Below are 22,474 nucleotides of genomic sequence, written 5' to 3'. Positions count from 1 at the left end.
CCTTCCCTGGGCGTGGCGCTTCGTCTTTTGTGGGGAGAAATTAGCCAACAGTTTGCATGAATGCAGCGGCCCATGTTTCTCACATAAATTGTGAGCCTGTGCAGCCTTTTGCTGTTCATGTTTTACACAGATTTGTTTTCTCCCCAAAAGTTTTTGCGTCAGTGAAGAAGAGGTACTCAGCTGAGAAATATCTAGAGGGGGCTACACGTTATAGAAAAGTTTAGAACCACTGACTTAATACAGGCTATGTGGTTACGACCCACACCTGTATCACAAATATCCCCTGTAACAAACTCGGTCCCTCCCGGATCAATGAAGTTGAGTTCCCCCTCTCCCCGGGTCTCCTCTCGTCCATCCAGCCGAGCAGAGGCAGGTCCTGGCCCGCGGACGGAGAGAGGAGAGGCAGTTCCACGAGGCCAAGCGGGCCGAGGCTGGAGAGCTCACGGCCCGAGGAGGAGGAGAACGGTGAGTTGCTGAAATACTGACTTTCAGAATCTTACAACTTAACAGTACTGCGTTATCATAAACAAACAGCTAAACAACACAAAGCTCCTTCTGGTTGTGGGTTTATGTTTATTGTATATATTAATTCAGAACCAGATGGCAAAATCAACAATAATAATATATTAATATTATATTGGGGGGGGGGGGGGGAAATTATTTATTTAAAAATAAACAATTCTACATGCACGGAAACAGAATTGTCCACAAAAATGGAAAATTTTATTTATAGTAATTGCAAGACATGCAATAATACAAGATTAATATCATATTACGCCTAGTAGGCTATATGCTACACGTGAAACCTCCTAAATGAGCGCATGTTTGATTGGTTCGCTATCATCGGGATATTGGGCAATATCCCATGAATTGAGGTCTCAAATTTGGATATTGTTTCAATCCGGGGCAAACGGTCGTTCTCGTCACGCTAAAAATAACATAACCAAACCTCTAATAAAACAAATAAAGCCCGTGCAAAAAGTGTTCAATTGTTTATTGATGGAGTGTTCACGTGTATAACCTAAAAAACAATTATTCAACTATCAGGCTCTCCTGAACAGTAGGGAATATGCCCCCTCAGACCAATGTCCCCACTATCACTTTCACCTTCCGGCAAATAATTTGTTAAATATAAAATCTTATGATAAAATAGACGATTCTCCATGTGCGGGAAACTGCATTGTCCACAACAACAACCAAAACACCATGTTACCTGATTATCTGTTACTTGTAAGTCCTTAGCGAGGTGTGTGAGGGCCCTCCCTAAGTCCTCCAGTGAACGCGGTTCGGGTCCCTGATCCCTAATGGATGTTCATCTGCTCTCTAATCCTACAGAGCAGGACGAGAAGAGCCGGGGAGTCCACGGAGCAGTGGAGGGAGTTCCCACTACGATGGCATGTACCCCTCCCACCAGTACAACCCACAGGCACCCTAGCCGGCCCTGGGACCAGGGGGTCAGGCCTACTTGGGACCAGGGGGAGTTCTCCTGAGACCAGCGTCTCTAGCCCATAAGAGCCCAGGGGGCCAGTCCACCTGGGACCAGCCCTGACCTCAGCAGTGTGGATTCTGAACAACAGTCCGCAACACTGGATATGTAAAGGTCTCTGCCTGTGCAATGACACCCTTTGGCCGGTTACACACCTCGTGATTTCCCAAGCAAAGGGGAAGGATTGTGTAGAGAATAAAAAGTAACAAAAATAATGTTTGTATTTTTTTTGGTGTAGAACAGCCTCATATGTATCCCTATTGAATCACAATTTTTTAATTTGCGTTCACATTGTCAGTAATACATGACAACACACTACACACCACACACGCACCACCACACACACACACTTGAGTAAGAACAGCTTTGTAGCGTTGCGGTCTAATCTATGACATCATTTAGAACGTTTCTTAACCATTAAAGACGCAATAAAGTGAACTAAAGACAACAAGAGTGTCAGCGACGTCCAAGTAAAACAAGATGAAGAAAACCCATCCAAGTTGAATACATATTTATTTATTTTTTTTGCCTCACTTGGGCATTCTTTCAGAGAAAGTGCAAGGAACACTATAACACCCAAAACCAAATAAACCAAGCAAAACATGGGGAAGGTTCTATTTACAGGGGTCATAGTGGTTCCTCTCTGGCCAGTGTCCACAGGGCCGACAGGAAGTGAGGTCATCAGGGAGGTGGAGCCCCTGCCTGTTCCAGGAGAACCGGTCATGCACACACACTTCCTGTTCACCCAACAGCAAGTCCTCCCCTTCTCTGGTGACCAGCTAGAGGGACAGAGATTAGAGATGGAGGAAGAGAGAGGAAGAGAGAGAAAGAGGGATAGGAGGAAGAGAGAGAGAAGGAGGGAGGAAGAGAGAGAAAGAGGGATAGGAGGGAGAAAGAGAGAGAAGGAGGGAGGAAGAGAGAGAAAGTGGGATATGAGGGAGAAAGAGGGAGAAAGAAAGCTGGAGCAAAAGGGAGAAGGAGGGAGAAAAAAGGCAGCATGGGGCTGCTAAATTCAGAGCGTCTGTATCGAAAGCACAGTGTCTAAAGACGTTTATGAGGAGGTCACTAATCACTGGTACCTCCCCCCCCTCACTCCCCAACCCATAGTCTCAGCAATACTGCAGCAACTGGACACGACTTCTAATGCAGACTATATATATTGTATATGTATATCTAAAGCGAGCCGGCAGAATTTTCCTTTTCCTTCTGCAACATGTCAAATATTGCAGCTGGACTTGTGGGAAATATTCAGACGAGTGTAAAATTACTCTCAACTGCTAATAATAATAATGATCTTTTTGAAAAAGATAATTCAGCAAAAATATTCCAGTGGCACGTTAGAACTAATAGAAGACTAGAAAGAGGGTTTCACCCACACCAACCACGACCCAGATCAGGCCGTTAGGATGTGGTCTGATTAGTTTGAAACGCTGTTTAAACAGTTCCCTGAAGAGTCACGAAGCTAGTGTGCACGGTCGCCCTCTTGTGGTCAACAGAAGGAACCACACGGCAACTCTTACCAGTCAAACAAAATCCTCCAATAAAACACATAATAGTTAAGTAACGTCGATTACATACATTATCATTGCCATTTCTTGAAACATCTTTAAGTCGGAGTAATTCTACAACACATATCTGTTTGTTATATATTCTTACAAAAGTCCTAATACATTGTAAGAAAATAATAAGGAAATGTCATCTTTTGCTAAATCAACATTGCAAGTAATACCATCAACACACACACACACACACACACACACACACACACACACACACACACACACACACACCACACACCACACACACACACACACACACACAACACACACACACACACACACACACACACACACACACACATTTAGCGAAGAGGGAATAAACAACACACCATACTGTCGGTAATCACAAGCCCAGAAACCAAGCAGCTCTGACCACGGCGAATAAATACAAACGCTTGAGACTCAGGAGAAACACACAACAACAGAGTCACGTTCCATCAGAGCGCCCGGCTCCTTCTAGCGTCACATGACGTCACTCCACAAGTGCAGGCATGATGAGAATCACAACAGGCGGAGTCACACAAGGGCGGGGCTCTGCGCTGCCACTCAGAGCAGTCTGGTTAAACCCCGCCCCCACCCTGCGGCCTGGACCACGCCCAGTCCACGGGGATGGGGGGGGGTCTTCAACACTGCCACCCCTCCCTCTGGTTGAGTGGACCGTCCCTCCTCTGTAATATCCTCGCCCCTCGCCTTCACTAACGCTTTCTCAAACCTCCAGTGTTCCAGCGGTGGATGCGCCGGGTGGGAGGAAATGCTGTTGCCGTGACAACAGTAGCCGAGCCAACGCCGTCTCTCGACCTCTTCCTTCCCCCCCCCCCCCCCCCCGACGTCGTGCAGCAGCGTCAGGTGGCGGCGGCGGCGGTATGGGTGGTGTTGTAGGTGGTGTTGTAGGTGGTGTGCGGCGACAGCGACAAGTGGTGGAGGATGGGAGGCTGCGGGAGATCAGGGTAACCACGGCGACGGCTGGGGACCCTCTCCGTCCCCCTCTCCTCCTCTCCGTCTCAGAGCTCGGTGGTCTCCCAGCTAACCTCCCGCGGCACCTGGCGTCATTTAGTCCCGGTGCTGATGACGGTGACGGAGGAGGGGCCGCGCCCGCACCCCCCCCGCCGCCTCCGTCACCTCGCCCTCCTCCGCCACACCGCCGGGCTCCTCCCGCACCGTGGGGGGCACCTTGGGCTCCGGCCGCCGGCCGGGGGGCCAGGGGGGCCGTGGGGGGGCCTGGACAGGAAGCAGGAAGTCAGACACACCGTGGGAATATAGAGCATCGCGTTTAAAACCCTGCTCTGGTTTTAAGACCGTAGCGATTTAAAACCCTGCTCTAGTTTTAAGGCTGTAGCGATTTAAAACCATGCTCTGGTTTAAGGTCGCTGATTTATAAACCGATTTAAAACCCTAATCTGGTTTTAAGGCCGTAGCGATTTAAAACCCTGCTCTGGTTTTAATATCACAGCAATTTAAAACCCTGCTTTGGTTTTGAGACTGCAGCGATTTAAAACCCTGCTTTGGGTTAGACCACAGAATTGGAAAAACTGGTTTTGTTTTCCAACAAAAAGGGAATTATAGTATATAATAATACTATTTTTTTGTGGACAGATTACAATAACCCGACAATAAAAGGCATTCGCCAATATAATGTTGACTAACCGCCAAGTCTTAACATTTGGCAACCTCTACTCCATCTCCGTAATTTTTGTAATATTATATGATAAACAGATACGTGTAAATGTGTTGGAGAATTACTCCGACTTAAAGATGTTTCAAGAAATGACAATGATACTGTATGTATTCGACGTTACTTAACTATTACGTGTTTTATTGGAGGATTTTGATTGACTGGTAAGAGTTGCCGTGTGGTTTCTTCTGTTGACCACAAGAGGGCAACCGTGCACACTAGCTTCGTGTCTCTCAGGGAACTGTTTAAACCGCGTTTCAAACTAATCAGACCACATCCTAACGGCCTGATCTGCGTCTGGCGTGGGTGAAACACTCTTTCTAGTCTTCTATTATTCTATCGTGCCACTGGAATATTTTTGCTGAATTATCTTTTTAAAAACCTCATTATTATTATTATTATTAGCAGTTGAGTTATTTTACTCTATGGAATATTTCCCAAAAGGTCCAGCTGAACATTTTCGAGATGCAGGAGAGGAGATGGATAATTCTGCCGGCTCGCTTTATATATCCATCTATTTATATATATAGTCTGCATTAGAAGGGGGGGGGGGGGGGGGATTAGTGACCTCCTGGGGTCTTTAGACACTGTGGTTTATTACAGATACATACGTCTGGGAGAACCTGACCCAGACCCCTCTCTAAGGGGGGGGCTGGGTGGGAGGCTTAGAGAGTGGGGGTGGGGGGGGGGGGACTCACATGGGTCGCAGTCCACGGACTGGCTCTTGGTGGGGGGGCGGTTGTGCCCGCCGGGGGCGTGGCCGGCGTCCATGCTGCTGTTGAAGCTGCTGCCGAGCTGGAGGCGGCGCATGTGACGGATCACCAGCCGTGGCGTTGAAGGCTTGCTGGGGGGGGGAGAAAGAGGAAGAGAGAAAGGGAAAGAGAGGATACAGAATGGCAACATGAGTATGAGGGGAAGTGAGGGGTAGTCTAGTGGGTGTTTGCCAGAAAGGTCGTGTAAATACCCAAGTTCCACAATCTAGCACAATCTAACCCATCCAAGTCCCTTTGGATCATTGAAGTACTATATATAATTAGAATACTGACTCTCCCTCATATCCCTGTAGCTCAGAGCTGAAGCATGGCTCATCTTTAAGCTGAGGGACAAATGCCTTTCTTCATACTGTAAGTCATGACGTTGATGGCTGCCAAATTTGGGGGACATTTAGTCGCCACCCTATGTATAAAATGATCTCAGACTATCCTTGTGTGCAGGTTAAGTCTGCCTGTCCCTTATCCCCAACCCTGTGTGTGTTTTGGTAAAAAGCACTTCCACTCACCCTCCATTTGCTTTTGGCAAAGTTCTTGCGCATCTGTCGGCTGACAGACTCGTGGATGTTCTTGCAGAGCGCAGTGTCTCCGGCGATCCTGGAATAAGAAGGCAAGGCAAATTTATTTATGTAGCACTTTTCATACACGTGGCAGACTCAAAGCGCCTCACATAGAAACATTGTCATACAATAAAATGAAATAAAATAGATAAGTACGAGAAAACAGCAAAGTTCAAAAGAATGCAATGTATTTAAGATTTTGCTGAAAATTAAATAGATACTTAAAAGAAAACAGAGGGAATAATGCATGAACAAGTCTTTAAAGGGGACATATTATGCCACCAAGTGTGAGTGTGATTAGCCTTATAAACGTTACGAAAATCGGCCCCATATGACATCACTAGTGGGCGTGTCCACCTAGATCTGTGCTGGATAGATGAGCAACGTTTATCTCAGTCCACTGGGTAGGCTTGTAGGCTGGTAAACTGATCTATCAAGCACAGATCTAGGTGGACACGCCCACTAGTGATGTCATATGGAGCAGATTTTAGAAACGCTTGTAAGGCTAATCACAGTCACACCTGGTGGCAAAATACGTCCCCTTTAAGATGTTGCGCCCCTTTAAGATGTTGCGCCGTCACCCATCACACAAGGCTTCATCTGCGTCATCAAAGATATGTACGCGCCGCAGTATGAACAATAGGGGTGGGACTAAATATCGATACAGCGATACGTCGTCGCCCTTCTTTGTGCGATGTGAGAATCGATACGCTGGCGGCAAATATCGCTACATTCATTAATAAATAAAAAGGCGCTTCAAAGCGATCTCCCTGCTCCCAGCGTCGCTACTTCATTGGTCCTCCAGGTGGCGCTCAACACATGAACCAGGGAAACTAGAACGGAAGTCAACTTGCCAAAGACGAGTAACTGATGAACTCAACCCTTTCATGGCCCTTTTGTATTCATTGTTAGACATATATCGGGATGGATCATCTTGGACTGTCTAACAATATATTGATCATTGCAAATCACTGAATGGCGATATCATCGGCATCATGGGCCGTTTGTGGTGAATCGCGTCGTGACGTGAGGCACCCTGTGATTCCCACCCCTAATAGAAGATGTAGAGGCCCTGGTTTGAACACGGTACAGCGCTACAACCAGGTGAAAGCTAGCACTTAATGTAAGCACTTATAGCATGTTAGCACCTCCCGGCATTTATAACAGTGAAATAGTAGCATCGTACAGCATCTTATCCTAGCTATCTTTGCTGTGTACGGGGAATGGGTTAACCTAACAATTGTTAGTGCTTGGCTCTTGGGCCTTGGTTCTCTGAACATCCTTACTGTACCGACGGCGATATAGTGTTGTTTCTGCAAATGTAAATGAATCAGAGCCATGATTATGTGTTTGGTTTATCTGGAATGAAGAGTCAACAGCACTGGGACACCGGTGTGTTCCTCGCCAGGGAGATAAGACCTTATCTTACCTGCTTCCTTCCAGCTCAGCCAACATCCATTTACATTCAGGGCGGTTAGCCGACGCTTTTATCCAAAGCGTCTTACAATAAGTACATGTGTCAGAAGAAAGACAAACAACAGTATGTCGCTGTCGGTACAGTATGTATGTTCATAGAACCAAGTGCCAAGCACTAACAATCACTATGGTAACCTATTGCCCATCTACAAAAAAGCCGAGCTAAGTACTATTTTTAAGTGCATGACCCCCCTGCAGCCGGACCCCCCTGCTGGGCCCGTGGTCAGGGCTGGTGGCCGGCCGTTCCTTAACGTTCGTCAGGCATTCTTCAAGGGCCCTTCATGACACCAGCCCCTAATTGGCGGCCAGTTAATCAGAGATCCCTCTTCTCCTCTCAGGGTTGGCGGCTCAGGGTTTTGGCTTGGCGCCATGGTGACAGAGGGAGGAGACGGGCTCCTTGAAAAGTGCGTCAGCCCCGTGTTGAACTGCGTCACACACGTGTGTGTGTGTGTGTGTGTGTGTGTGTGTGTGTGTGTGTGTGTGTGTGTGTGTGTGTGTGTGTGTGTGTGTGTGTGTGTGTGTGTGTGTGTGTGTGTGTGTGTGTGTGTGTGTGTGTGTGTGTGTGTGTGTGTGTGTGTGTGTGTGTGTACCAGGGGTGCTCGAGCGACTGGTCACACGTAAAGCGTTTCTCTGGGTCCTTCTCCATCAGGTTGCTGATGAAGTCTTTAGCTGGAGAGGGAGAGGGGAGGGGGGAGGGGCCAAATGTCAAAGAGATCAATGCAGGGATTTGGTCTGGTCATGTAAATACACCCAGCAGACACGTGGCCTCAGCGCCCAGAGACAGACACACAGGCAAGGACAGACAGACACAGACAGATAGCACAGAAACCTGGCCTCACAGCAGTCAGAGAAAGACCGACAGAGAGAGAGACACACAGACAGAAAGCTAAAGAGAAAGACAGAGACAAGGACAGACACAGAAACAAAGAGACAGACACAGAAACAGAGAGACAAACACACACACACACACACACACACTCACCCGAGTCTGATATGTCGTCCCAATACGGGGCATCAAACTCGTAGTCTGCTTTGAGGATCTGCTCAAAGAGCTTAGAGTCATTTTCATCGTAGAAGGGGGGGTAGCCACACAGCCTGCAGACGGAGGATTACACGACCACACTGTGAGCACGGACGTCCCACTGGGGCATGGCCCAATCTCATCCCCCCCCCCCCCCAACATCGCCCATATTGCACGTAGAAGCGGTCAGGTCAGAGGGATTAGGACGGCAAGGACAGAATCAGAGGAACGCGGCCGACAGGGGGAATAAAGGGAAAAAACGGGTCTGATTCTTCATATTGCGATCAAGCTCTGAATGAGGATATCTGTCATTTAAATTATATAACAATTACTTGCCTCCATTCTCTTATTAAAATACCAAAATTTCAGTTTATTACCACACAATTCACAACAGATGATAATAATAATAATTATTATAATAATAATAATAATAATCTTAGTATTAATAATAATGTTGATAACCATAACAATATTAACATTAATATTCATAATCATTAATAATACTGTGGCTGGTAGAGAACTGAGCAGCTGTCTGTAGATGATCTACAGCAGAGACCCCAGCGCTAGAGGCACTGAAACCTGTTTACTGAGGACTCACAGGATGTAGGCGATGACTCCGATGGACCAGCAGTCCACCGCCTTGCTGTAGGGCTTCTGAGCCAACACCTCAGGGGCTGTTGAGGGAATCAAACAGTCACCCACTGGGAGAATCGGCTAATGCAGTGAGACCCCCTCTGATCTGAGACCCGCCACACCTAAAGCATCCAGGCTCAGAGACGAGGGCCTTTTGATCTGTGAGAATACGGCGCTGACTGTTTAGGCTAAACCCCCTCGAGAACCGGGTTCCATTCCCAACGTTGTCTAAGCTACAAGTCTCTCTTCTCCAACCAACTGTCTTGTCTCTCTTCTCCAAGCCACTGTCTTGTCTCTCTTCTCCAAGCCACTGTCTTGTCTCTCTTCTCCAAGCCACTGTCTTGTCACTCTTCTCCAAGCCACTGTCTTGCCTCTCTTCTCCAACCAACTGTCTTGTCCCTCTTCTCCAAGCCACTGTCTTGCCTCTCTCCAACCCACTGGCCTGTCTCTTCCCTGTCCCGTTCCTCTTCTCCAACAAACTGTCCTGCCTCCCTTCACTGTCCTGTCCCTCTACTCCAACCCACTGGCCTCTTCCTCTTTCCTGTCCTGTCCATAAAGATACAAAACTACATGTAAAACTAGTAACTAAAGTGCTTCTGAAACGCTTTCTTTAGTGGCGGCTGATCACTAGCCCATCTGGATGTCATCAGCTGAGCGCCGGGGGGGGGGGGGGGGGGGGGGGCTCACCGACGTATCCAGGGGTCCCGCAGGCCGTGGCCATCACGTCCCCTGTGCCCTCCATCTTGGACAGGCCGAAGTCGCTGATCATGATCTTGGAGTCGTCCAGAGGGTTGAAGTACAGCAGGTTCTCCGGCTGAGAGGGAGACAGAGGGTCACGGCCGGGAGAGTCCGGGTGAGTCAGGGTCTGGGATGACTCACCCACACCAGGTGCATTCTGGGGCCGTTTACACAGTAACGCATGCACGCACACACACGCACAAAAACATACACATATATTAAAAAAAAAACGACAACGATTTCTCTAAACGCAGCGATGGAAGGCGCACACACACACACACACACACACACACACACACACACACACACACACACACACACACACACACACACACACACACACACACACACACACACACACACACACACACACACACACACACACACACACACACACACACCCTCCCTTGTAAGTCGTGATCATAACTTTTTCAGATGTGAAAGAGATGTTAGTTTTATCCTTATTCTGTACTTTAAGGTTAGGGAACCAGGCTTCCAATGTTCAGGAAGCCTGGTTCCAGATCAGGTCCTCCCCAGTGCGTCAGGGAGAGGCTGGCTGCTAGGGGGTCTTGGCTGCTAGGGGGGCTGACACCTTGAGGACTGGGTGCTAGGGGGGCTGGTACCTTGAGGACTGGGTGCTAGGGGGCTGGTACCTTGAGGACTGGGTGCTAGGGGGGCTGACACCTTGAGGTCGCGGTGCTACGGGGGCTGACACCTTGAGGACTGGGTGCTAGGGGGGCTGACACCTTGAGGTCGCGGTGCTACGGGGGCTGACACCTTGAGGACTGGGTGCTAGGGGGGCTGACACCTTGAGGTCGCGGTGCTATGGGGGCTGACACCTTGAGGACTGGGTGCTAGGGGGGCTGGTACCTTGAGGACTGGGTGCTAGGGGGGCTGGTACCTTGAGGACTGGGTGCTAGGGGGGCTGGTACCTTGAGGACTGGGTGCTAGGGGGGCTGGTACCTTGAGGACTGGGTGCTAGGGGGGCTGGTACCTTGAGGACTGGGTGCTAGGTGGGGCTGACACCTTGAGGAGTGGCTGCTAGGGGGGCTGGTACCTTGAGGTCGCGGTGCTACGGGGGCTGGTACCTTGAGGTCGCGGTGCTACGGGGGCTGGTACCTTGAGGTCGCGGTGCACGATGCCCATGGAGTGGAGGTAGTTGACGGCGTCGAGGACCTGGCGGATCAGCCGGCTAGCGTCCATCTCCGTGTAGAAGCCCTTCTCCACGATGCGGTCGAACAGCTCGCCGCCAGACACCCTGGAGGTCAGCACACAGGGGCGAGGAGGAGAGTTAGCTAACACAGAGGGGAGAGGAGGCTAGTGACGCTAGCAGGATGCTAGTGAAGCTAGCTGACCACCCGACACCCTGGGGGTCAGCACACAGGGGCGAGGAGGAGAGTTAGCTCACATAGAGGGGAGAGGATGCTAGTGACGCTAACAGGATGCTAGTGAAGCTAGCTGACCACCAGACCCCCTGGTGGTCAGCACACAGGGGCGAGGAGGATAGTGAAGCTAGCTAACTCATGTGTGAAAGCTGTCTGTGTCTTGTCAGTGGCCTGTCAGTGTGACTCCCTGACGCGGAGAGCAGGGAGGCGTTTCATCAGCAGGCAACTGAACCCAGCCTGACGTGGGGAGGGGGACGGGGGACTCACAGCTGCATGATGAGGTACAGGTGGTTGTGGCTCTCGTAGATGTCCTCCAGGGCAACGATGTTCTCATGCTTGATCCTGGAAGAGGCGGGAAACGGAAAGGTCAGTGAGGCCCCCCCCCGTGTGTGTGTGTGTGTGTGTGTGTGTGTGTGTGTGTGTGTGTGTGTGTGTGTGTGTGTGTGTGTGTGTGTGTGTGTGTGTGTGTGTGTGTGTGTGTGTGTGTGTGTGTGTGTGTGTGTGTGTGTGTGTGTGTGTGTGTGTGTCGGTAAAACTAGTCACGTCGCTTCAAACACATTTTGACAAGGTGAAGAAACCTTGGTGTGTGTAGGAGGAGGAAGAGGAGGAAGAGGAGGAGGTGGAGGGGGAGGCAGAGTGTGTGGAGGAGTGTGTGGATGAGTAGGAGGCTTCACACCAGGATAATCAGAGTGTGAGGGAGCAGCGACCGGTGTCACGATGCAACAAAGGGACTCGAACAGAATAGAAACTCAGTCAAAAGGTGATGGGGAGCCGGTGGGAGTGAACACAGCAAGGGACACACACACACACACACACACAAACAGAAAGACACACACACAAACACTCTTACAAACAGAAAGATACATAAACTTGCAAACAGAAAGACAACCACACTTGCAAACAAAAAGACACACACACTTGCAAACAGAAAGAAAGAAAGAAAGAAAGAAAGAAAGAAAGAAAGAAAGAAAGAAAGAAAGAAAGAAAGAAAGAAAGAAAGAAAGAAACACACACACACGCACGCGCACGCACACGCACACGCGTGAAGATTAGAGAGAAATAAACCCAGTAACAGCAGTCAACGGGTAGCAACTGTAACCAGGCAACTATACCCAACAACCAGCCTCCGCCGGTGTCAGGGGCGACTGATAACCGGAGGAATTACCCATCAGGCCCTGGGAGTGAACCGCCTCACCTGGAGTCACGCAGCATGCGTGTGTGTGCGTGTGCTTGTGTGTAACAAGGGAGACGCTTCTGTTGCCAATGATGCTAGATAAAGTGTGGAGGCATTCCGAACCCAGATCCATTCTTTACAGGACACAGTACAGTACTCAGTATAGTTCAGTGATGTAATTAATACAGTACTCAGTACAGTATACATTACTCAGTACAGTACTCAATTTTCAATACAGTATTCAATATTCATTACAGTACCCATTACTCAATACGGTACTCCATACAGTACTCATAAAGGACGCAATACTCAGTACAGTACACATTACTCAATACAATACAGTAATTAATACAGTACTCAGTACAGTAATGAATACAATACTCTATACTCAGATCCCAATCATGCCTTACTTCCTGAGCACGGCGATCTCGTTCTCGATGCTGGTCTCCTTCCCCTTCAGCGCCTTCTTGGGGATGCACTTGATGGCCACCATCTTGGACGTGGCCCTCTCCCTCGCCATCACCACCTCGGAGAAGGCCCCCCTGGGAGGGAAGGGAGAGGGGATCAGCGGGACCCCATCGGGGGGGGGGGGGGGGGTTTGACAGAGAGGAGCCGTGCCAAGTGGCCAGGCAGGGCACACAACCAGCATAATGGGAGCATACTGGGAGCATACTAGGATTGTTTATTGAGATCCGACTAGGTCCCGCTGGTAGGAGCTACCGTCCCCCCCCCCCCCCCCCCTGTCGGGTTGGCTGAAAGCCGGAGCGTGTGTGCACTTGCGTGTGTGTGCACTTGCGTGTGTGTGCACTTGCGTGTGTGTGCACTTGCGTGCGGCCGGCAAACACTCTTAAAGCTCCAGGAACACCCTTCAGGAGGGATGGCGTGCGGCCCACTGCCCTCCGCCTCTCCTCTCCCATGAAGCCCCAAAGGCAAATATGGAATTAAGGGAGTAGTGGCGAGAGGCAATTTGCATCTGTTTTCATCCGCTACACATACCACTTCCTCTCATTCACCTTCCATCGCTACATCTGGAGAAAGAGTGAGTGTGAGTGTGAGTGTGAGTGTGTGTGTGTGTGTCTCTGTTAGTGATTGTGTGTGTTCGTGTCTGTGTGTCTGTCTGTAAGTGTGTGTCTCTGTCTCCGTGTGTGTGTGTGTGTGCGACCAATCTTTGTTGTTGGGTTTTAGATATACGATTCCCCTTCTGGGGTATTCTTCCTAGGATCCGTTTTGTTTCATTCTTTTGGGTTTTAGTTCTGCTGTAATCATACACCTGATGTTTTTCACAGAGAGAACGACAGAGATGGTAAGAAGGATGATAAGAGAAGAAAAGACTGAATCCATTCATCTCTTAAGCCGTTCCCCCGTCGCAGCCGAGCGTTCATTGATTTGTGGATCGCAGGTAATCAACACCTTTTGATCAGAAACAATGATACCGGGTTAATCCAGATCACTAACAATGATACCGGTTTAATCCAGATCACCAACAATCTGACGCCAGTTCCACGATTGTTGACCGTTTCCATGGTTTCCATGGTCCTTTTGTTCAGTGAAATATTTATCCCCTCTCTCTCTAGCAGTCACTTGAATCAGGGGATTGTTGAATACAACATATCTCACCCCGTTGTGATGCGACGACTCCTAGTTTGCTCTCACCTCCGATTAATCATGATAAAAGGAAAACGAAACCATGACCGGTTGGTTGTCACCCCTATAGTTCCCCTGCTCCGACTGCTGTAAATGGTAAATGTCCTGCATTTTTACAGCGCTTTTCTAACCAATGGCCACTCAAAGTGCTTTACAATACTACCCAACATCCAGCCATTCATACACACGTTCATACACTGACGGGGGAGTCGACCACGCAAGGCGACAGCCAGCTTGTCAGGAGCAGTCAGGGTGAGGTGTCTCGCTCAGGGACACGGCGACACGGCGACACTCCGATACGGCGACACTCCGATAGGAGGAGCGGGGGATCGAACCAGCAACCTTCCGGTTACCAGCCGACCCTCTCTACCTCGTGAGCCACATGCTGCCCTGCCGCCAGCCTCACCTGGTCACCAGGGACACCAGCCTCTGCTCTATGTGAACGGAGGGTGAGTCATCCTCCTCCGCGCTGCAAACTTCTGTAAGGTTCCAAGGCTCACCTGGCGGCGGGCAGCCTTGGTGTTTCTATAAACACCTCCCTGGTTATCACACGCTCCCAGCATGCATTGCGCTCCGCATCCCCCCCGCCCCTTAAATCCATCAAGGTCATCAGACCTACGATAAGCTCTCGTCTCTCTTTATGAGAAGGCGGAGGGGAGGGGGGCTCATTGTAAACAACACCACAAAACAATAGGCCAAGGGCGCAATAACAACATCGAGGGGTAAAACCCCCGGCCCGGGTGTGGGAGTAAAACCAAACCAAACACCAACGATCCGCTGAAGAGAAGAGGTCGGGGCTCGGAGCATCGATCAGTGACCTCTCTCTGAGCGCTGCAGCGAGGAGCCGAGCGGCTCGGCGAGGAGAAGCTCGCTCTCTTCTGCTCTCGCTGCACGCGGAGGGAAAGAGGAGCAGGATTTCCATTCAGTGCACGTCGCGCTTCGACAGCTGTGCGCAGACTTCCTCTGCCTCGGCGTCTCCAGCATGTGCAACGCGAGCAGCGCCGAGGGTAGGCACGGTGGTGAGAATAGGAGGAGAGACAAAAGCAACGCGATAATCAGAACCACAGGAAGGCTGAAGCCTTCTCTGAAAGAGGAGCCCCCTCTCAGAGCCCTCTTGACGGGGTGAAACCTAGCAACATCATTTCCTGTGTGTGTGCGTGTGACTCATAACTGAATCCACAATGACTTTCCTCCCTGCCCTCCGTGCCGGTGTGAAGCCATGACGAACTCTGAGGCCGTTTTGCAGCATCTGCCGTATGAATGGGAAATTACAAGGGCGTAGGAGGAGGCTGTGTGTGTGTGTGCGTGCGTGCGTGCGTGTGTGAGAGATGCAGTCACTAATACCCAAGCAACCTTTTATGTATTTCTGTGGGTATGCGTTTCTGGAAGGGGCCAACAAACGCTTACTGACAATCACAGCGTCTTGGTGTGTTGTGTTGTATTGGTGTGTTGTTGTGTTGGTGTGTTGTTGTATTGGTGTATCGCGGAGTCGATGTATTGATGTGTAGTTGGGTCGGTTGGGTTGATTTCTTAGTGTATTGATGTGTTGGTGTCTTGTGTGGGTGTATTGGTGTGTTGATGTGTTGTTCTGTTGTTCTGTTGTGTTGTCGTGTTGATTTCTTGGTGTGTTGTTGTGTTGATGTCTTGTGTTGATTTGGTGCTGTGTCGTTGTGCAGTCATGTTGATTTCTCGGCGTTGTCTTGATTTGTTGCCGTGTCGTTGTGCAGGGAGCCATCCTGCTGTATCATCCGGTGTCAGAGCACGCGGCTCAGCCCATTACATAACAGACGACAGAAACATCAGTTCTGGATTACCCAGGTGGGAGGCGTCTCTCCTTTAATCCGGCCCGGTTAAAACCGACCAATGGACACGCATTTACTGCAACTGACCCAGGAGGCTTCGGTGACGTCCAAACGACCACAAGACGACCGTCTCCAACTCCGTCAGCCGGTCGGTCCTCTGACTGATGTCCAGACCAGCTCCCCTGGTTGTGCCGACGAATGAAACGTGACAACTCCCTTTCGCTTCTGCCACGCATACTCGGGTGCATTCCTACACGACGAAATGCGGAATAAATTCAGCGCAGCAAACCGGTGCCTTAGCAACAAGGCCAACATTCACCTCAAAGCAACTCCCATGTTTTCCCCGAGTTCCAGCCAGCTGAATGCACATCAGAAGCACAGATGCACGTCTGATACAGGAGGAGGCAGACCTGAACGAGGGCGGACTGCCCGACGCAGGGCTAAATAAGGCGAGGCCGGGATCGAACGGGATAGGACGAGGTTTAACACCGCTTCACCCTACTGCATCACACGCAACCCAGTCATATATAGACATGAGGTGCAGCCTTCCCATGGGGAGTAGGGCTCTCCATCATCGCAGTCCTCTGCTGTACATGCCAAAGAATATCCTTAAAGACATTAACCCTTGCGGTGTGTGTGTGTGTGTGTGTGTGTGTGTGTGTGTGTGTGTGTGTGTGTGTGTGTGTGTGTGTGTGTGTGTGTGTGTGTGTGTGTGTGTGTGTGTGTGTGTGTGTGTGTGTGTAGCAGCCTCACCTGGCCCGAGTCAGATGATTAGACACTGGGGCTGGGTGGGGGCTGCACACCTGTTGTGCATTGAATACTCAATGTCGCCAGGTTCAACCAGTCATCACCACACACGCTCAGGGAGATCTCCTACATGGCAGCATGGAAAACAAACTGGCTTCAACGCCAAACACCCTGCGTCCATTAAATGGACTGCATTGCATTTATGCAGCGCTTTTGTAACCAGCGGCCACTCAAAGCGCTTCACAATATCGCCTAGCAATCACCCCTTCGTGCACACATTCACACAGCGACGGCGGTGTCAACCACGCACGGCGACAGCCATCGCGTCGTGAGCAGGTTAGGGTGAGGCGCCTTGCTCAGGGACACCTCGACACTCGGGGGAGCCGGGGTTCGAACCAGCAACCTTCTGGTTACCAGCGAAACCACTCTACCTCCTCAGCCCCTGTAGCGTGAGCCTTGCTGCAGCCCCGGGTGTGCAGGAGCGGAGGTGGACGGTCGTTCACCGCCAGCAGCCTGCGTCCGGCCACCCCCCCCCCCCCCCCCCCCCCCCCCCCAGGCCTGTTGCCTAGCTGCCACCTCTCGCACACGCTGCTGGCTGACGAGGACGCAAGGAGCCTCTCCACCAAAGGGGAGGGGGGGGGGGGGATCGATGCAGCTGCAGAGCAGACACACTCTGAGGGATCTCCCCCGCCACACAGGGCAGGGTGGGGGGTGAGGGGGCTCTCCCCCCCCCCACCACTCAGGCCTGGGGGGAGGGGGCTTCAAGGAGGCGTGGCCTGGGTGAGCTTCCCGCCAGATGGAAGCCGCTGCCTGCTCATCGACAAAATATGAAGTCAGATTAACTCCCTCTACCGCTCTCTCCCTCTTCCCCCCCCCCCCAGGGGGAAGGGAAGTCCCCCTACTTAGCTCACACCCACCCTCAACCCACAGGAAACCCCTCCTCACACCTCCCCCTCCCCCACGGATAACAGGAGCTGATCACAGCCACTGGTCCGTGAGCGCTGGAGGCTGTGGTCCCAGTGGAGCCCCACTGGGTTTCTGTGTCGGCGTGTGGCAGTGAGCCGCCCTGGTTCTGCTCGATGGAAGCGACTGTCAGTGACTCCTCATCCACGGACCGCCACTGAGGGAGGTGGGAGGGAGTCGATAGGGTTCAGAGCAGAGCTCTTCAAACACTTCAAAACACCCAGCGCCCGCTCTACGACTCCATACGAGATGCGGTGTGTCGTGTTAGAATCCTCCTCACTGGGTTTAACAGAGTTAACGTCCAGTGGCTCACTGGGAAGCCGTTTCATACGCAGCACGGATTCATAACACGGCTTCTCCCTCTCCTCATGTGTTCTACATGCTGGGCCCTGTGCGCTCCGTCACAGCGTGTTTATCTCCTCGTGTTGCCGAGTGTTCCCGACGCAGGGCCGGGGTGGGCGGCGCCGTGTCGACATGTGTTCCAAACATATTCACAATGTTCCCTCACATAAACATGGGCTGTGCGTGTTCCCGCCCCCTCAGTCGTTAGAGCCGAGACATCACCACGCCGAGTCCTGGTGTTCTAACCACTACACGGCCCACGGCAGCGCTCAGGGAAACACGACGCAGCACTAATGCCTCCAGCCGCAGCGCGCAGCACGGACGGGGGCTTTCTGAACTCTTTCACCGCTGCATGACGGGGGAACACACGCACGCATGCACGCACGTTTTCTATCCCTCCTGTTCCATGAGATGGTATTTCATGGAAGTTTGAGTTATTTTTGGTATTAAAGTTGAAACATCCCAGCATGCTTTGGTCGTCTTTGTTGGAACATCTCTGTTGGTGTTGGGGGCTCAGGATCGCCGCTGTAGACGAATCACCACCCAAGGGTCATCTTAGTTCTGAACACGAACTAGGTGGGGCATACTACATTTAGTCCCCCCCCGCCCCCAACCCCAAGCTATGGTTTAAAACTAAGATGGAAAGAAGAGGGCCACCAGGTGAATAAGGTCCATTACGGTAGACTAGCTTAGCTAGCACAAATCTCATAAGCTTCCAAACATCTTCCACATCAAGGTGACTGTACCTTACTGTACCGACAGCGATATATTGTTGCACTTCTTATGACAAATGTAGATGTAAATGTAAAGATGATCGGACTGAGGCCAGCTGGGTGAGCTCCGCCAGGGAGACCATTAACCCGAGGGTGCCACCAGGTGAGTGTAACAGCAGGCGAGCTACAGCCAGGTGAGCTTAACACCAGGTGAGCTTAACACCAGATGAGCTACAGCCAGGTGAGCTCAACACCAGGTGAGCTACACGCCAGGTGAGCTAAACGCCAAGTGATCTAAACGCCACTTGAGCTTAAATACCAGGTGGACTTTAGACCAGGTGAGCTAAACACCCAAGAACAGAGGTACTCTAGCACGACCAGCCTCCCTCCAACATGAAGAACACCCACAGCTGACCCTAGAACAGTGGAACCTAGCACGTGGGGTAGCTGCTTTCAGGCGTGTCTCTCGCCAACATAAAGACCAAGTGTGCCGAGACCATTACAGTGCTGCAGGGCTTCTGCTCCAAAAGTATTGATCTGTGAAAGACAATCAGACTTTTCACAGCAGACCATTACCACCGACAAGCCAAAAACTACAAGAAATCGATTGAGTTCTAATGTGTGAAACCTTTTTGTGCCCTCAATGCAAGGCCGGCCCTGTGCGTACATTGCACGGGTATCACTGTGTTTTGCATGCAGTGAGTATGCAGAGGATCCGAGCGGGAAATATAACCGCATACATTTAGTGTTTCCAGCCGTTAAAAACCACTCCGGGGTAAATGCCTGGTAAAACGATGCTAGCTGTCAGCAGCCCGCTGTGGAGGGGAGGGCGGCTGCCTCAGGAGGTTCTGCTCAAGGCTCCTTTGGCACGGTGGGGCTAGGCCTCTGGCAAAGGTGTCAGCGAATTCCACAGGCAGTTACATTACAGCTCTACCTCATGAAACAAGCAGGAACCAATCCTACTGAATACTGTTCTGCCTCTGACAACACAGACTCCAACAACGTGTACTCCCACTGCAGGGAACTGGGGGAAAACCAGTGTTCACTGGAGTGAAGAAAAAGACCAGTAGGGAGACCAGTGTTCATTGGAATGAAGAGTAAGACCAGTAGATAAGACCAGTGATCTCTGGATTGAAGGGGAATACCAGTAGGAAGGGGCCGACCAGCAGCCCCCGTGTGTGGCCCAGGGGGCTTTGGGATCCATAGGGGATGGGGCTTCTGTACCGGTGAGGACCGGGCTGGGGTACAGAGGGTCTGTGCCCCCGCGCAGGCGGAGCACAAAGGGGGTGTACCCCCCGTAATCAGATGAGCGATGGGCGAGCGGTGAGCGGAGCGTTTCTGTTGCCATAACGACCACCCGGGGCACGGGGTGGGGGAGGATGTCCCCGGTGTGTTCATCTTCAACGTCCGTTTCATAAACACGCAGGCCTGATTAAATCTCCCCAAACTCTTAAGACTGAAGAGAACGGGGCGGGCCGAAGCCAAAGTCCTGACACCGCTCCAGACGAGTCCCTCCCCCCCACCGGACGCCAAGAGACACATGGTGACGGGACCCGGGGCCAAGGACAACCAGGCTGTGAGCGGATGATCCTGTTGGCGACCAGGAGGGAATCCTGGGGAGGAGGGGGAGGGAAGAGGAGCAGGAGGAGGAGGAGGAGGAGCAGGCCACTCCAGAGGGGGCAGGAAGACTAAGATAATCTACGGTCTCCTCTAGTGCACTCTAATCCCCCGGGCAAAGCTTCGAAGGGGAGGTGTCCTGTAGTGTTTTGGCCAGGTCTCCCCCACCTTGACCTGGTCCAACCAACAGGCCACGCCTTGATCCAGGCAGGGGGAGGGGCCTACAGCAAGGTCAGGTTAACCAGGACAGTGGAATACACAGAATACAGTGGGAGATATACACAACACAGGCTGGTGAGCAATATAGGCCAGGAAGGGGGGGGGGGTGTGTGTGTGTGTGTGTGTGTGTGTGTGTGTGTGTGTGTGTGTGTTGTTTAGACAGCAAGGCCGGTGATTCACAGGTCATCCAGAGGTCCTTCCTAGACAGTCAGGCATGCAGTCTGCGTTTGAATACCTGCTGGCTGTCTGCTGCAGAGGAACCGCTATGAATCCAAATCAGGAGAACATTGTGAGGCAGCACCAGGGGGAACCGACGGCTCTGAAGACGAACGGTGTGGGGGCGGGAAACCGCAGACAACACCAGACCACCGTAGTTATCAGAAAATGTAGCTGTTGTGAAGATGACTGCATCCACAGACACTAAAACAATCGCTCTATGAATCGTATAAATATGAATGTGTATATATTACTGACCTAGTAAAATATACATATGCATGGATACGAGTTCCAACTTATGAGGTGACAGCAAGCGGACTCATCATGGAAGAATGAATGACTGGGTTTTGTGAATGAGGCTTCAGGTTATCAAACACACAGCTTGCCTTTTAGCCCTGTTCAATAGACTCCTATCGGATGTTTTCATTGGACAGACATTATCTATTACTGTCATCGTTAGATCACAGCCAGGCCGATGACCACAGCTCTCTTCAATTGCATCACTCAGACATTTTTATAGTGGTTGAGAGTTATCCTCCGCTGAATACAAATGTAATCAAGCGACCACGGAAAGTCCTGCTGTTTGGACTATAGGAGACCACCCGCAAAGAAACCAGGTCTGCGTGGTTAATCAGATAATTCATGATGATATGATATGAAGCACGATTAAATTAAATAACTCCCGTTCGCAATACGTCTGATTATTAATTATAAAGGGGAGGGGGGGGGGGTATGGTATAAAAGTGTCTCTGGTTGCCCACACAAATGTTTGAGGCTATTCTCCTACTTGAAGATCTCTTTACAACCAGGACCCTGATCCCGGCTGGATCTCACAAGAGTCCTTTTCCCACGACAGTTTGCACGGTCCTCCAGTGGAAATCTGTTAATGTTTACGGCGACACACATTCCCTTATTTAGTGAGATATTCAACAGCTGTCATCAGGCCCTCGTCCCCCCCACGACTCCCCCGACGAGCCACGGCCACGTCTCCGGACCCACTAACTTTGAGGATGAGGTAGTGGTGCGGGGGGATGAACGTTACTCACGTCCCGAGGACTTCCTTGAAGTCGAAGATATTCTTGATGTCGTCAACGTGCTTCTTCCACGACCCGTCGCCCCCTGGCTCTCCGTTCTCCCTCGCCATGTCCATGCGCCGGGTGGGAAGACGCGGAGGGAAGGCGCTGCTGGTTCACTACCTCGGCCCCCCGGGGTGTCGCTAGGGTCCTTATGAGACCGCGTCGCAGGGATCCCTGCCTCACAGGTCGCTGTCGTGCTTTCCTCAGCCCCCTTCGTAGGACAGTCGAGCAGATCAGCGACACTAATCTCCTGGGCGGTTGGATCCTGATGATGCTGCTGCTGCTGCTCCTCGACCGTACACTTCTCTTCTTTGCCGCTTTAGCGGTGAAACAACGAACAACCGAATCGTGAGGACTCGCGTTCTGTTCCGACCTGAGAAGCACCGAGCAGCGACTACTTGTTGAAGGAGCGTGACGCGTCAGGCGCCGCCCCCCCGTGGTTGTTATAGTGATGGAGTGGGAGGCTCACCGCACAGCACTGGAGACATCACCACGCCGTGCAGCCTCCAGCCTGCAGCCTGTGTGTCTGACGGCGGCGTCATGTCTCCAGTGTGAGTGAACCGCTTCCAAGTGTTCGCATTGCACCAAAACAAACGGCCCGGTGGAGTGGATGTAGTGGACCGGAGAATGTGGCCGTGAGATACCTGGTTCAACTCGTCCA

At 51.2% G+C, this 22,474-nt stretch overlaps 1 pseudogene; it reads right to left on the bottom strand.

The window, feature by feature from the left end:
* Positions 1-3,887: 3,887 nt before the first annotated feature.
* On the bottom strand, positions 3,888-22,428 carry LOC130389110 (calcium/calmodulin-dependent protein kinase type 1D-like; annotated as a pseudogene).
* Positions 22,429-22,474: the final 46 nt, after the last annotated feature.

The sequence above is a fragment of the Gadus chalcogrammus genome, chromosome 9 (assembly GCF_026213295.1).
Source record: "Gadus chalcogrammus isolate NIFS_2021 chromosome 9, NIFS_Gcha_1.0, whole genome shotgun sequence".
Taxonomy (NCBI): domain Eukaryota; kingdom Metazoa; phylum Chordata; class Actinopteri; order Gadiformes; family Gadidae; genus Gadus; species Gadus chalcogrammus.
The sequence above is the reverse complement of the archived record's forward strand: the minus strand, read 5'-3'. Positions and strand labels throughout refer to the sequence as shown.